At 43.4% G+C, this 15,804-nt stretch overlaps 1 long non-coding RNA gene across 1 annotated transcript; it reads right to left on the bottom strand.

The window, feature by feature from the left end:
- Positions 1–7,325: 7,325 nt before the first annotated feature.
- On the bottom strand, positions 7,326–14,805 carry LOC125433253. Its single transcript, XR_007244620.1, has 3 exons — positions 14,525–14,805; positions 8,294–8,545; positions 7,326–8,207 (listed from the first exon to the last, which is right to left on the bottom strand). It is a non-coding gene; the product is annotated as an uncharacterized LOC125433253 (long non-coding RNA).
- Positions 14,806–15,804: the final 999 nt, after the last annotated feature.

Raw genomic sequence — 15,804 nt, 5'->3', positions numbered from 1 at the left:
CCAAGTATTTGCTTGATATTGAGGGGATGGTAAGATTATTTTTGAGGGGATGGTAAGGTTGAGGGGATTATTGAGGGGATGGTAAGGTTATTTTTAAAAAATTACAGGTTCCCTCATTGACATGGATCAGCGCAAAGGAATAACGAATGCACTGTAGTTACCAATACTCCAGTTGCTGGATCAGTAAGGCTGTAGCCAAATATAAAAGGAAATGAAGGACTCAAAAGGACAGGCAGGCATTCTTGGGCCTGGACATTTTCCCCATGCAAGGATGCAGACTATTGTGAACTATTGTTTGAAGTTTCTGCTATGGCTGTTCTTTAATCCTGATCTCAGCAGGAGCAGCAGTGGCATAGTGGTTAAGAGCAGGTATACTCTAATCTAGAGGAACCAGGTTTGATTCCCCGATCTTCCGCCTGAGCTGTGGAGGCTTATCTGGGGAATTCAGATTAGCCTGTGCACTCCAACACACCCCAGCTGGGTAACCTTGGGCTAGTCACAGTTCTTCTGAACTCTCTCAGCCCCACCTACTTCACAGGGGGTTTGCTGTTGGGGGGGGGGAAGGGAAAGGACTTTGTAAGCTCCTTTGAGTCTCCTATAGAACAGAAAGGGGAAGGGATATAAATGCAACTCTACTTCTTCTTCTTCTTCCCAGCACTCAGATGTACATTTCTTCCTTAGGCCATACAGGACTACTTTTGTGGATTTGGAATAAAGTTGCTGGATGAAGACTTGCAAATCAGACTCATCTCTGTAGCAGCAAGCCATGGGCGTTTCCCCACTCCCCACGACCCCGCTTATGCCGCGCGCTGTTCTCAGCGTGCGTCATTTCTGGCGCACGCCCAGGCGCCCAGGCATCAAAAGGTGCCGTTTACAAGAGTGCCAGGGATGGCACGCGCTGAGGGGGCGCGACAGCGGAAGCATCGGGGCGGCTGCGTTGTCGCCGCCCCTGTCGTGGGGAGTGCCGGGGGACCCCGCGCTACTTGAGGACAGTAGCACGGGGCTTAAGGTAAGTGGGGAAAGGCCCATGATGCGGCAGTGCCTTGCCTGCCCTGATCCACAGCGTGTTTACTTCCATCCCAGCCTGTTACAGCAAGGGCTATTAATGTTTTATCTCACAGCAAACAGGCAGTGAGTAGGAGCAGTATAATTTGGAGAGAAGATAGCTCTGTTCAGGGGATGCTCCTCTTGCAGTTCTGCTGAACATGCTCAGGCAGATCATGTTCCTCAGAAGCAGATTAGACTTGCCCTCATTAGATTATTCAGAGGATTATCTGTTAGGCCTTTAACCTGTTCACTAATTAATTGATTTACATTTTGCAGCCTGGTGCTCCATGTTCTTTTAATGAACATCTCGAATTACAATTTTTCTTTATGAGGAGAGTAATTTAAAAAACTTGAAAACAGGAAAGAGACAGCCCTCTTTGTTGTCTCCTTCTGTTCTCTCATCCAGCCCAATGTGGTGCAGCCCTGATTTTCAGCCAGCTTAATTAGCAGTGGCAGAGCTGAAAGAGGTACTGTTTGGATGTAATAATGTCTGTGTTCTCACCCTTCACAAGACCCTGAGAATTGCATGTGGTGATTCTGCCCTGAACTAGTCTCTACGTAGGAGAAAACCGGTTATCCATCTTCAGCAAAGTGTAGTTGGTTTACATGTTGCCGGTAGCTGATCAGGTGATGGCTGGCTACTCAGTCTGTGTACTTGTGGCATGGAAAGCATGTGATCCTGTGAGTCAGCTTGGAGTCTATCAGTACTTCCTTTGAAGCAGGGGGCTACTCAAGTAGACTTCCTTAAGATAAACAGACAATACACTCTAATTAAACACATCTCTGGTAAGCTTCAAAATATTAAATGTGCTGCTTCAGACTCCAAGCGCTCAGCAGGTTCCTCAACTTGGCTTGCACTTCATGCTAAATTGTTGATGAATTGCCAAGAATTTCAAAGTTAAAGCAATATAAACCGCAAGGGTGAGGATGTTTAATATAAAAAAGTGTTTCTGGTTGAGGTTGAAAGGAAAGGAAAGGAAAACAGCACCAAAAGGCTCTGAGCCTTGTAGAAAGACACAGCTTGGCACTTTAGGAAGCGTGAGCAATAGTTATTCTGGAGGCTCCTGATTCTAGAGACTCCATCTGGTATAGCAGAAGTGGAGCTGGCCAGTCCAGACTGGTTTCAACTCCTGTTCCCTGCAGTCAAATATCACCACTTAATACCTGCAGCAGACTGGTTTGTAGGAGCTGGTAGCCATGAACCACAAGGAAAGAAGGAAAGTGTCTAATGTATTCCATGCCAAGAAGGCCAAAAAGACAATAAGAACATAAGGCCGGGCCCTGCTGGATCAGACCAGCCCCACCCCCAGATTGCCCCCAGAAAGCTCATATATTATTATTATTATTATTTATTATATTTATAAACCGCCCTCCCCCGAAGGGCTCAGGGCGGCGAACAAACAAATAGATAGAGCACAAATAAAATCAAATTTTTAAAAATAGTTATTAAATATGGCTCTATATGTTTAAATCGACCCCCATTAAGATGCAGCATCTATCAAAATTACCAATGGCAACCCATTTCACAATTAAGAGCCTTTGGGTGTCTGCCATCAGGACCTGGAGACTTACCGGTTTTCAGTTTCATCCATCGGTCTAAAACTTCATCTCTCACCACCTCAATTTGACTCAGTTCTTAAAAATCCCTTCCTGAAAATGGCTGCAGCATGGGCACATCATGATCCACACTTCCCACAATGAATACAGAAGCAAAAAAAATTATTGAGCTCTGCCGTCTATCTTTTTAAAATAATTCCTTTATTCCTTGGGCATCCAAAGGCCCAACAGCTTCAGTTCAGTTTATTATCCTGCTAAGGTCCCCCCCCTTCCCATACCCCCCCTTTCCAAGATGCACTCCCAAAATCTCCACGTTTTCCCCAAGGTAGAGCTAGCAACCCTAGATCCAATAGAGTTATAAAGATGATGGTTATTGCCATGTGTGGCTAGGGAGCAGAGGCATAGCTTGGGGAAATGGAGCCCGGGGCAAAATTGGAGTTTTGCTGCCCCCCCCATGTTCGTTTGTGGGTTTTTTTGTATTTTTTAGTGTTTTTTCAGTTTTTGGCCTGCAGGGAGCGTAGTTTTTAGGCTATCAGCATCAAAAATTTCAGGGTATCTTTAGGAGACTCACCTGATTATACCTTCTGGACCCTCAAAAGGTATCCCCATCTACTATTAGCTCTCATTGGAAACAGTGGGGGATGGGGCCCCTTCTTTGGGGGTCCATAACATTGGACCCCCTGAACCAAAAGCCCAAGTTCACCCTAGGAGGTTTTGAATGTAAAGAAGAAAACCTTTCTTCTGCTGTCTCTCACTCCTGTGCTAAAGAAGATGAAGGGTTAAGTCCGCATCCAGCTAACGATTGTCCCTATGTGGGTAGAAACAGCAAAACAGCAAAAAAAAAATCTGCTTGCACAAATCTTAAAAGTAATACAGAAAATCTGGATAGAATAAAACCCAAAATGAAGTTTATTAAGAGGAATAATACAAGCAATTGGTCAGGAGGATTAGAAAGCTCAAGCAGTCCAAATATTATTTAGCAATACAGCAATAATATAAATTAGCACTAGATATCTTACAAAATGAGGTGAGGCATGCACTCCACCTACATGCTAGTTAGTAGGATCTTTGTTTTAGTATTTACAGAATCCAATCTTCACCTTTTACTTCTTCTGAATCAAGAACATGCTAGTTTTTTCAAAGGCTGTCTCAGGAGGGATACAGATAGCCTTGTAACCAACTAATCATGGCTTGGATGACACAGTAGATTTCCTGTTGCAGAAGCAGAAGGTAATTTTATGCCAATTCCTCCTTGAACTGTATATCTTATGTGATTCCTTAAAGTCCCCTTTCCCCCAGGTGTAGCATTTGTATGAGCATCTTGTGCTATAGTGGGACACGGGAGGCAAAAAAAGTCCTATTCTGCAAATGGAAATCTCTTCTATGAGCAGATATTATCACTGGATCATATCATGAGACCTTTAACAAACCAATCATGTTACCTTCCTGGCAATACTTACTGATAAAAAAAGACCTTGTAGTGTACATGTTTCACAAGATCAATCAATTACAATAATTACAGAAATAACAGCATGAATTCGGTGTTACAATTCATTTGTGTGCTGGAGGTACTTTAGCAGGGAAATGTTAGGCTGAACAGTACAGAATTGGAGAGACTAAAAATTTACACAATGAATAACTTTTTTTGTAACATGGAAGGGATGACTGGTTTGCATTGGATTCTTTTCTCTAGAACAAAGTTCATAGTCTGCTAATGTCAAGTTACTAAACTAGATAGTTTACAGACATCTGAGGGTTTTTTTTCTCAGCATGGAAATCTGAAGACAGGGGGATTGTGATCTATTCCTGTTTTCTTTTATGAAGCTGTACAAAAAGCATACCCTCTGCCTACCAAAAAGATGGCAATACTAACCAAGGCACTCCCTATCTTTGGAAAGTGTCACGGCAAATATCAGTGGAATTTATTTCTAATAAGGACTTATTCCCACCTGCCTGAACGTGCATGACATGATCTCACTGCTCTTCAAGATCTATGAAAAGTCTTGCGTTGGATAGCGTAGTGACAGCTGTCTGTAGTGATCCCCATCCACTGTTTCACACATAGAAGTCATTTCCTGGTGACCCTATGTAATGAACATCTACGTATAAAGTCACTCTGACGATTTTAGGACCACACAAAAGAACCTTATCCACACACGCATACAATATATTATACAGTGGCCTTGGTTCAGTAAAAAAAACTATGCAGGGGTGGGTGGTCTCTATGCTGCCATAGATCTGCATCTAACTGACCTATTTGCTGATCACCTCTTCAAGGAAAGTGCAAATGGGTGATGGATTGAATTCAATTCCCTCAGGTTTCCCCTCTCATGAACAGATGACTTCTGCTGCTATCAGAGAACAGAGTGCTGATTATCAGGTAGAGGATACAAGCAGGTAATCTAATCTAGAAGTGGGATGGCTTGTATTTTGCTGCATGAACTAATCTCATGCTGGGCACATGGTGACATTTTGTGCCTATGGCTCCCAGCCAAGTATGGAATGCACAAACAGAGCCCTCCTTTCTTACTGGTATACAACACAGATCAATTCTAAAAATAATATCTTAATAGCGTTGTTAGTTAATCAGTGTCATGAATACACTGAATTATTAGACAACCAAGTGTCAATCAAAATGTCAATTTCCCTGTCTTGTAATTAGGAACTTTCCCCCAAAGGGTTGGAAATAATAAAATGAAGCAAGCCATATTATCTCGTCATACAGCCACACTGTAGAATATTTGTTTGATTGCATCTGTGAGACCTGAAAGCAGATGAGGTGCACTGCTTGGCTAGAGAAATGTCATATCCATTTTAAATAATGAACTGAGTTGGCAACACTTTGACTTTTAAACTCCACCTTTGCACTACGATGAATTAAATTTTGAAAATAAATTCCTCTTCCCCACACCAAAACTATCTTATTAAAACAGCTTGTGTTAATATTTGATAAGACAAAGAGAGCAAGATGTGCTATCTGCTCCAGTTAAATACTGTCCCTTTTCACACAACCAAAATAAAAGATTTTGAGGCAGGAAATAAAATGTTTCCTCTGAGGAGTTTAGGAACGTTTTTAGCTCAAAAAGTTTTATGTTCAGCCCCAGTTTTAAATGCATCCTCAATTTTAGCAATTGTTTTGTTGAAACACTTTCAAAATATTTTGGCTTTCTGTGCATATCTCTCTAAAAGGAGCAGTAGTGGCATAGTGGTTAAGAGCAGGTGCATTCTAATCTGGAGGAACTGGGTTTGATTCCCCACTCTGCCGCTTGAGCTGTGGAGACTTATCTGGGGAATTCAGTTTAGCCTGTGCACTCCAACACACACCAGCTGAGTGACCTTGGGCTAGTCACCACTTTTTGGAGCTCTCACAGCCTCACCCACTTCACAGGGTATCTGTTGTGAGGGAGGAAGGGCAAGGAGATTATAAGCCCCTTTGAGTCTCCTACAGGAGAGAAAAGGGGGATATAGGTCCAAACTCCTCTTCTTCTTTTAAAATGTTTCCCATGCCTCTCTGTGGTCCCTGGACTTTCTTCTTGGTACCATTTTCTGAGCTTGCTCTGTTGTCTCACTGTTTAATTTGTCAGATTTTTTTTTAATTTTGGGGTGTCATATCTCGAAAGGTTTGAGTGCATGACCTTTGAAGAATCATTGCCCAAGTCTTTGGGCCTTTCCCCACTCTCTTCGATCCCCCCTATGCCGCATGCCGCTCTCAGCGCGCGGCATCCCTGCCTCATCAAAAGGCGCCGTTAAGGAGAGCGCCTGGGATGCCGCGCGCTGAGGGGGCGCGACAGCGGCAGTGTCGGGGCGGCTGCGCTGTCGCTGCCCCTCTCGTGGGGAGTGCCGGGGGACCCCGCGCTACTTTCCTCAAGTAGCGCGGGGCTTAAGGTAAGTGTGGAAAGGCCCTTTGAAGCAGCAAAGCATTGGACCCAGGAGAGGGTTTTTTTTTTTTTTAACTGGAATAAGCACAAAATGGTGGTCAGGAATTGTTTTGAGGGGGTGAGTCTGTGAACGAATGGGGGAGGGGGAATTGAAAACATTTTGCAAACATTTTCAATAGCCTATGCAGAGAGAGCCACTGTCAAATATTCCTAGGAGCTGCATATCATTTTTGACTGCTTCCCTAAATGGAAATGCAAGTGTGGGGAGGGGGGGAAGCATTTGGGCAAATGATTCTACTCTACAAAAAGAAATAATCTAGTACAAGGCACCGGACAACTTTCTTGGGAATTGTATGTTAAAATGAGTTTTCTCATTTATTTGAATCTATCACGATTGTTTTTGGAAACTGAAGCAGCAGCATTTAATATTCATTATGATTTATAATGCAGCATTAAACAATCTTCAGATGTCTGGTCTATTTTTAAAAAAGAAAAAAGTATGATGGTTACATTTAGAGTGGCTGGATGTAAATCTTGTTTACAGAGAAATAATTGTCATTAACATAGATAGATAGATAGATAGATAGATAGATAGATAGATAGATAGATAGATAGATAGATAGATAGATAGATAGATAGATAGATAGATAGATAGATAGATAGATAGATAGATAGATAGATAGATAGATAGATAGATAGATAGCCTTAAGCAACTTCCTCTCCCCACCAAGTAATGCCACTTTTTGGTGAAGTTGGATTTGTAGAAACTGTTTGCAGAAGAGTGGTTGCCATCACACTGTGCTGTATTGTGGTGACTAAAATGCATAGAAAAAGAAAACTCAATTCCTAGTTGAATCAAGATATATTGTTAGATCTGTAGGCTCCAAGGAAAGTGATTGTATTTGCTATAGTAATCTTTCTAAAGAAGAGCACTGATGTCAAAAACACCAGTTAAAAATAAGGTTCAAATTACAAGATATCCCAACCTTATAAGCATCCCTAAATTTATGACTCTGTCACGTGTGAAATAAAACCCTTCCGGATTTGGTCCAGCTTCCTCAAAAGGATTCAGCAAGGAATGGTCCTGCAGCCCAAATGCCCAACAGATGGCTGAAGATCTTGCCTCCCTGCCCCCCCCTCCCCCCCCCCCGGCGACATTTATGAGTTATCTGCAGTATGAGAGTGAATGACTTTTGTGGGAGTCAAATAGTTTAAGCCTATTAGCTTTCTTAGGATTTTGCAGAGTTACTTGGCAGAAAACCTGTATATCTGTTCGCATCTCTAGCTTAATTGGGAAGCCTTGCTCTCCTATTTTGATATTGCCGAGTGGTTAATCCGTGTTGCAAGCTACATTTTAAAACATACCAGGGAGGAGCGGGGGGGGGGGGGGGGGAGTCCCAGAAGATTAAGCTTGTTCTCACTGTTTTGAAGACTTCAGTGTCACTTCAAACCCTCCCCTTTATGATAGAATGGATTTACAAAGGCAATAATGAGATGAATGTAATTGCATATGGCACCCCCCATCGATCCATCTGTACCTGCTTTAATCCTAGTTATTCTTTTTAAGATAAAATTTCTTTCTTTATGTACTGTGTTATGTAAAAGAAATCCGTCATATTTTGTAGACTCTCCATCTTGTTTGTAATGTCTAATGTTTCCTTCCATCTGTGATCATTTTTTCCCTCCTGGAACAAGCAATTCTTCCAATTCTTTTAAATTTTGTACCTTTTTTGAAAAAAAAAGAGAGGGAGGAATTGGACACAAAGAGTTGACTCTTGAGCTCAGCAACAATAACAGAGGCAGAGACTGACCTTCTGGTGGCCTCTTTGCCTTTGGGCAATCTTACTTCTCAGAACGCTGGTGGCAGTGATTGGGTATTTCCATCTCCATCAGTTTCATTCCAACTCTGACACATGTTAAGGCATCAAATAGAACTTCTTCTGCTGAGTCAGTTGAAGGGTGCTGTAGGTGGACATACTGATTCCAAACATGCCCAGGAAGAAAGCAGCCCGTTGCATCAGATTGTCTGCTGTGTGGATGACTATTTTCCCAGCAGCTTGGGTCTGCAAGAAAAGGGTGACAAATTGTATGTTGATTGGGTGCTGTGTGGTTTCCGGGCTGTATGGCCGTGTTCTAGCAGCATTCTCTCCTGACGTTTCGCCTGCATCTGTGGCTGGCATCTTCAGAGATCCTCTAGCAGCATTCTCTCCTGACGTTTCGCCTGCATCTGTGGCTGGCATCTTCAGAGATCCTCTGAAGATGCCAGCCACAGATGCAGGCGAAACGTCAGGAGAGAATGCTGCTAGAACACGGCCATACAGCCCGGAAACCACACAGCACCCAAGTGATTCCGGCCGTGAAAGCCTTCGACAATACATTGTATGTTGATTCCTTGATGTGCAATGGAACTGGCAGTTTTAGATCTTACTGCATTAACATGGGACAGTAAAGTCCATCTCAAACATTTAAAACATTCTCCATTCATCTGTCTGCCAGGTGAAATGCAAAAGTCAATTTTTGAAGTTAATATCTGTTACAGGTATTGGGTGACTGCTCCCCACGGTGTTAGACAGTATACAGCACAGCAGGGTGCTGGAGAGCTTCTTCCCTCACTTACATTTATTTCCCCAATTGAAACATGTGTTGACCCAGACATGCATAATTTGAGAACCATTAAGCTGAATAGAACTCATCAGTTATAGGGTTCCTCAAGGGTCCAATAAACCTTCTGTCAGCAAAACCAGAAAGGCTGGCCCATTCTGCACAACACAAATAAAACATCTTCAGGACATTAAAAAAGTGTTTTGGGCTCATTCTGCACATGTAGAATAATGCACTTTCAAACTGCTTTCAGTGCTCTTTGAAGCTGTGCGGAATAGCAAAATCCACTTGCAAAGGTGAAGGTGGTTTGAAAACGCATTATTTTGCATGTGCGGAAGGGGCCTTGGGGTGGAATTCCACCAGTCCCCCCCCCCACACACACACACATTTGGAAGACATTTAATTTTTGCTCAAAATGGACTTTTCTGAAAATGATAAACTAGTGACTTTTTTTCCAGAAATTGCTTTGAAAACGTGGGGAGCAGGAACATTTTGTTTTTCCTGCTGTCAGAAGTGGCGCCTGCCAACTCCCGACCTCAGTCAAAGAGGCACCAAGGGGAACACCTGGGCTAAGGAGGGGATCCGTTCAATGGGGGATTGCTGACCTTAACACCTGCCGTATGTTAATGAACCTTTTGTTCTGTACCAAGTTTGCGCTTGGTAACATAGTTGAATAGAAGAACCCCTGCTATGGGATCCAGAAGAAGGGAGGGAGGCGGAGGCCGCCAGCAGGGGACTATCAGGACGGCCTTCAGACACTTGCTTTCCAAAACAATCGCTTTCACACCTCGTTCCCACATTCCTGAAAGAAATGGGAGTGGGGAGTGAGGAGGACAGCAGGGGATATATTCTACTGCAAAAGCCAGGTCCCACAGAACTGGCTTTCTCCCAATGCGTACCTGTTGCAAACTCAATAAAGACTTCTGATTTCAAAATCCAGAGTCCATTTATTGGCTTTTGGTCCAGGACTTAACACCTGCCTGACTTGTGACAGCCCTCACTAATGGTTTGTGCAGCTGGTGCCTGCCATTTTCTTCCACTTCAGGCTTTTCTGCGCCGCCTGCCATTTGCAGAAGTTTCCACGGACGTTTGCTCTGCTCACAGCTCATCCTCCTGCCATTTCGGTTTGTAAATTACATGAATAAAGTTAGTTTTCATTGCTAAGTCTGCGCATGTGTCTTTCCCCCCTCTTTTTGGTTTTCAGTGAGGTTTATTTGAAGCTACGAATACATTTCATTGGGGGGGGAAGGAAAAAAGACATGGGCAGAGAAAACTAACTTTATTCATGTACTTTACAAATAGAAATGGTGGGCAGAGGAGCTGCATGCAGACAAACAACTGTGGAAACCTTCTGCAAATGGCGGGCAGCACAGAGAAACCTGAAGCAGCAGAAAATGGCGGGCACGAGCTACACAAATCAAAAGTGAGAGCCAGGGTGGGGAGAGGGAACAGACAAAAGAACCATTTTTTCCCTTTAATGCTCCCCTCCTGGTGCCATGTGGACAAAAAAAAGCCAAAGTGGTTCTTTTTAAAATGTCTGCAAGATATTTTATTTGTATTGTGCAGAATGAGCCGCTGTCAGGCACCTGGCAGGCAATTCATGGGCAGAGGGAGCACAAGGCAGTTTTGGGCTAGATTCCAGATCAGAACTGGAGCAGCTGGGGACTCTAGGAAACCTGTGTTGCCTCCTCTTTTCTCTCAAATAAATTGTCCAAAGAAACAGAATGGGTTGTGGCCAGAAACAACAACAATTTATTTATATTCCACCTTCCTCCTGCTGAAGAAGGGCTCAACGTGGTTCACAACAGAAGAATAAAAATACAGCAATAATTTATAAAAATGATAGGAATAAATATAAATAGATAGAACATAACATGACAACAACTCTTATGTGATAGTCCCTAGTCAGCAACATCCTCCCCCCTGGTAAGCAGCGTCTTTGTGATGTTATAAACAGTATGTTAGTAAGGTAGAGGCGATTTCAAATATCCAGGTTTCCTCGTGAACTCCCCACTGCTGAACCGTAGAACCCAGATCTGTCCCATTTCTGGTGCCCCCCCCCCTTTATCATGGGATTTTCCTGGACCTGCTTGTATATGCACCTTTTTGAAAAAACACTCCAATGGGAGCTAATGGGAGATGGGGCTACACATTTGAGGGTCCATAACTTTGGCCCCCATGACCCAAACTACACCAAACCTGGGTGGTATCATCAGGAGGGTCTCCTACTGATACCACCCAGGTTTTGTGAAGTTTGGTCCAGGGGGTCCAAAGCTATGGATTACCAAAGGGGGTGCCCCATCCTCCATTGTTTCCAATGGGAGCTAATAAGAGGTGAGGGCTACACATTTGAGGGTACATAACTTTGGCCCCCATGAACCAGACTTCTCCAAACCAGGGTGGTATCATCAGGAAGGTCTCCTAAAGATACTCTGAAATTTTGGTGCTGCTAGCTTAACAATTACACCCCTGACAGCAGGCCCACCCCCAAGGGGCAGGCCTAGACGTCTTAACTAGAAATATGCTTCAGTAAGGATGTTGGAACCTGCATGAAAAGGTGACAATTCCTATGAAACTTGGTTGTATCTAGATTAAATTTTCAGTGGGAATTCGGCCTAGGACAGCGGCAGGCAGACTGACAGCATAATCTTGTGCAGAGTTGCTTGAGTCTAAGCCTATTGATTTCAATGGGTTTAGAGCAGGGACGTAGGTATAGATTTTTTATGGGGGGGGTTCAAGGGTGGGACCACACCCCCACCCACCCCTAGGGCATGGCCGTGCCTCCCCAAGCCCCGCCCCCAGCCTAGCGCTTACAAATGCAGTTCTCCGAGGCAGGGGACGGCAGACTCCCCTGCCCTGCCCTGCCCTCCCCCCCACCAGCTGGGCTCCCAGCTGGCAGTTCCTTCTGCCCTTCCCTCTGGGCAGAGGCATAGAGGGAAAATGGAGCCTGGTGCAAAATCTGAGCCCCCCCCCCCGGTAGCCGCTGTGATGCTGGAATCCACCCCCAAACAGCATCACTTTCAAAGGTGTTTAAACTAGAGAGCCCAAATTCTCCTTTTAAATCCACCTTAAAGGGAGAGTCTGGGGTCCCCAGTTAAACAACATTGAAAGTGATGCTGTTTTGGGGTGGATTATCTCCCACCCTGAAACAGCATCACTTTCAATGTGGCGTAGTGGTTAAGAGCAGGTGCATTCTAATCTGGAGGACTGGGTTTGATTCCCTACTCTGCCACTTGAGCTGTGGAGGCTTATCTGGGGAATTCAGATTAGCCTGAGCACTCCAACACACGCCAGCTGGGTGACCTTGGGCTAGTCACAGCTTTTCGGAGCTCTCTCAGCCCCGCCCACCTCACAGGGTGTTTGTTGTGAGGGAGCAAGGGCAAGGAGATTGTAAACTCCTTTGAGTCTCCTACAGGAGAGAAAGGGGGGATATAAATCCAAACTCTTCTTCTTCTTCTAAACTGAGGACCTCAGATTCTCCCTTTAAATCCATGCTGAAGGGGGTGGATTTAAAAGGAGAATCTGGGGAAATTTGGGGGATGCCTGCTATCAGGGGTGCAATTGCTAAGCTAGAAGCACCAAACTTTCAGGGTATCTTCAGGACACTCTCCTAATGATACCGCCCAGGTTTGGTGAAGTTTGGTTCAGGGGGTCCAAAGTTATGGACCCTCAAAGGTGTAGCCCCCATATTCTATTAGCTCCCATTGGAAACAGTGGAGGATGGGGGCACTCCCTTTGGGAGTCCATAACTTTGGTACCCCTAAACCAAACCTCACCAAACCTGGGTAGTATCATCAGAAGTATCCCCCAAACAATCCCTGAAAGTTTGGTTCTGCTAGCCCAAACAATGCGCCCCCGCAGGCCAAAAACAAAAAAAACACTAAAAATGTTTTAAAAACCCACAAATGGGGGGCGGAGTTTTGGACATGAATGGGGGGGGGGGTTGAACCCAAGAACCCCCCCTTACCTACGTCCTTGGTTTAGAGTGAAATAACTCTACATACGATTGCTCTTTCAGCCAGTGGAAAGTTATGGGTTTAAGCATTGCCTAACTCTGTCCTGGATTATACCGGTATCCTTTATCCTGTTCGGGCATTCCTATGATTCCAGCCAGTGGCTAGGTAAGAGGAAATGATGAAATTTTAAGCTTTACTGAGATTATCTGGGCAGATGTTTGATGGAAGGCACCATAATCATGTAAACTGAGTGCTGAGTTCTGTTTTACGATGCCTTAGCCTTAGATTAGTATGGAGAAGGACTTTGCGACCTTGATTTTCTCAACAGTTTGCCATAGCGCCAGTCTATCAGTATTCTGCATTAGTGCAAAGAATGAGAATCTATGGCCTTGGGTGAATACCATTGATGCTGTAATGCATTATAAACAAAGATTCATAAGGAGATGCAGAGTAGAAACAGCAGAATATGGTTTCCAGTTAACCGCAGAAAGTCATTTTTATATCAAATTGCCACATAAGTAGTAAATTTGCTTACAGGGAAACTATTCTTCTAATATCTTTAAGGCTTCTACACCAAGGAATACTTCAGTCCACTTTCCTAATAATAATATTTAAGCATCGTACAATACTTTAACAGAGCACTCCTAAACAGTTTCACCCCTTCAAGTCCATTGACTGTATGAATTTAGAAGAGTGCAACTCAGTTTAGGATGGCACTATGAATGTTCAGAGATTCATACAGATTACCATTGTAATCCTTACTAACCCTGTAAAGTGGAGCAGTACTGCTAATCCATGTATTATGTATGGACAACTGAGACAGAGAAGTGAGCTAAAAGCCAGCTATTGGTGCATGTGACCTGGTGGACTTTGCTGATCATTGTCTAATTCGTTTAGCCTCTGTTATACCAGTTCTCACTATATGTTTTTGCTACATGCTAAACTGTTGCATTTAAACTTGGACTTTTGCACATGTATGTTACAAACTCAGTAGGTTTCCTAAAGCCGTGATGCTTTTGTATTTTTTTAAAATCAAATTATCAACGAAGAAAGAACTATTTTGTCCATTTTTGGTGTTAACGAGTTTGCTACTTTGCTACACTAATTTTTAACATGTTCCTTATGTATTAAAAATAGCATCTCCCCAGTTTAAGGCCTATAATAGCATTGCTACTGTTTAAATTTAGCTAAAGCATGAAGCACACCTTTTTGCGTTATGTAGTCAGAACCATGTAAATGATCTTGAATAAACTGGCATACTGGGAAAGACTTTATTAGACACCTATGCTGTATCGCTGTATACTTTGAAATAAGCCCCACTGAGTTCAAAGAGATTTATTTCCTAACCAGCGTGTCTAGAATGATATGCTATAGTTTTAACTCTAGCAAGTCTGAAATTTTCTTCTGTGGGTCACAAATTATTTGAGCAAAAAAGAAACAAAATTCAGGAAGGTTGAACAGAAAGAAGAGCTAGAAATGCCCTACCTGTAATAACCTTATATATCCAGGAGTGATCCTCCGTAGATGGATAACCATTATTTCCAATTCATTAGCGGACTTCCAGTTTCTGAGATCGGAGGATTCCAGCCTTTGGTAGATTTAGTTGGGAGATGACATCGCAACGAAATCGAGAATCCAACATGAGTGTCTTGCACAAGTAGCTGGTATTAAATCAGTAAAGTCTTTTGAGCGGTGCTATCAGAGACCTAAAAACAGATGGAAAAATAGGGGTCCCCCCCCCTCCTGGTCTGTTTGTGCTGCTTCCTGTTAAGTGTTTTACACGCCAGTGTCCTGCTAGTATATAAAGCCCAAGTCAATTACATAAGCTGTCACATGTCATCCATCTGAAAAGCTTTATTGGCAGAAGTCCTTAATTCTCAAGCCTCAAGCAAGGTATGTCTCCAGTACTGGAAAACTCTTTAGGTATGTCCCAAGCTCATTAGAAGAGCAAATCAGGAGCTAGCCAGCTTTGCCATGCAGATGTCTAAGCAACTACTCTATAGATAGAAAGGTTAGAGACTGTATTGAGAGTGGAGAAGGAGGAGGAAACGTTGCAACAATGCCGATTGGATTGTACTGATTTAATATGACTTCTCATCAAGGATATTTATTTGGCTGCGGCCCATCTCAAAGGATGATCTAATATTAGTGCTGGACATACCTCATCTAGATTTAGAAAAGTAAACTTTCTGTTTTACTCTGTTCTACATGTAACAGATGCAAGTTCCTATTTCCTGTGACTAAATTATTAATCCACTTGGAAGCTTAGCACTCTCCCGCTGTTAGACTTATGCATTCCCTAAAATAAAAAGAACTTACACAAGGTTACATTTCCCTTTTCACCTATGCCCTGCCATTTTATGGCCCTCGCTATGAACTTGCAAACCTGAGACACCAGGCACAGTCGAGTTTCCAGATTATATTCAAAGATAAGTAAAAGCATATCCTCAGCACCAAGCTGCCAAAAGCCAGTGTCTCAAGCTTCTTGCCTCTGAGGCAGTACCCAGTGTACTAGGTGATAAGGAAAATAAGCTTCAGATTACCTGCCCTAGATTTAGATGCTAGTCAGGCCACAACAGGTAGGCACCAAGAATACAACAATGCTTGGATGATGAACCACTTCTATGTGGCTAGGTCTGACATTGGTTGTACTAGGCCCGTGGTGGCGAACCTTTGGCACTCCAGATGTTATGGACTACAATTCCCAACAGATGGGAATTGTAGTCCATAACATCTGGAGTGCCAAAGGTTCGCCATCACTGTAC

Source organism: Sphaerodactylus townsendi, linkage group LG01 (genome assembly GCF_021028975.2).
Source record: "Sphaerodactylus townsendi isolate TG3544 linkage group LG01, MPM_Stown_v2.3, whole genome shotgun sequence".
Classification (NCBI taxonomy): Eukaryota; Metazoa; Chordata; class Lepidosauria; order Squamata; family Sphaerodactylidae; genus Sphaerodactylus; species Sphaerodactylus townsendi.
This window is presented reverse-complemented; position numbering and strand designations above follow the sequence as displayed.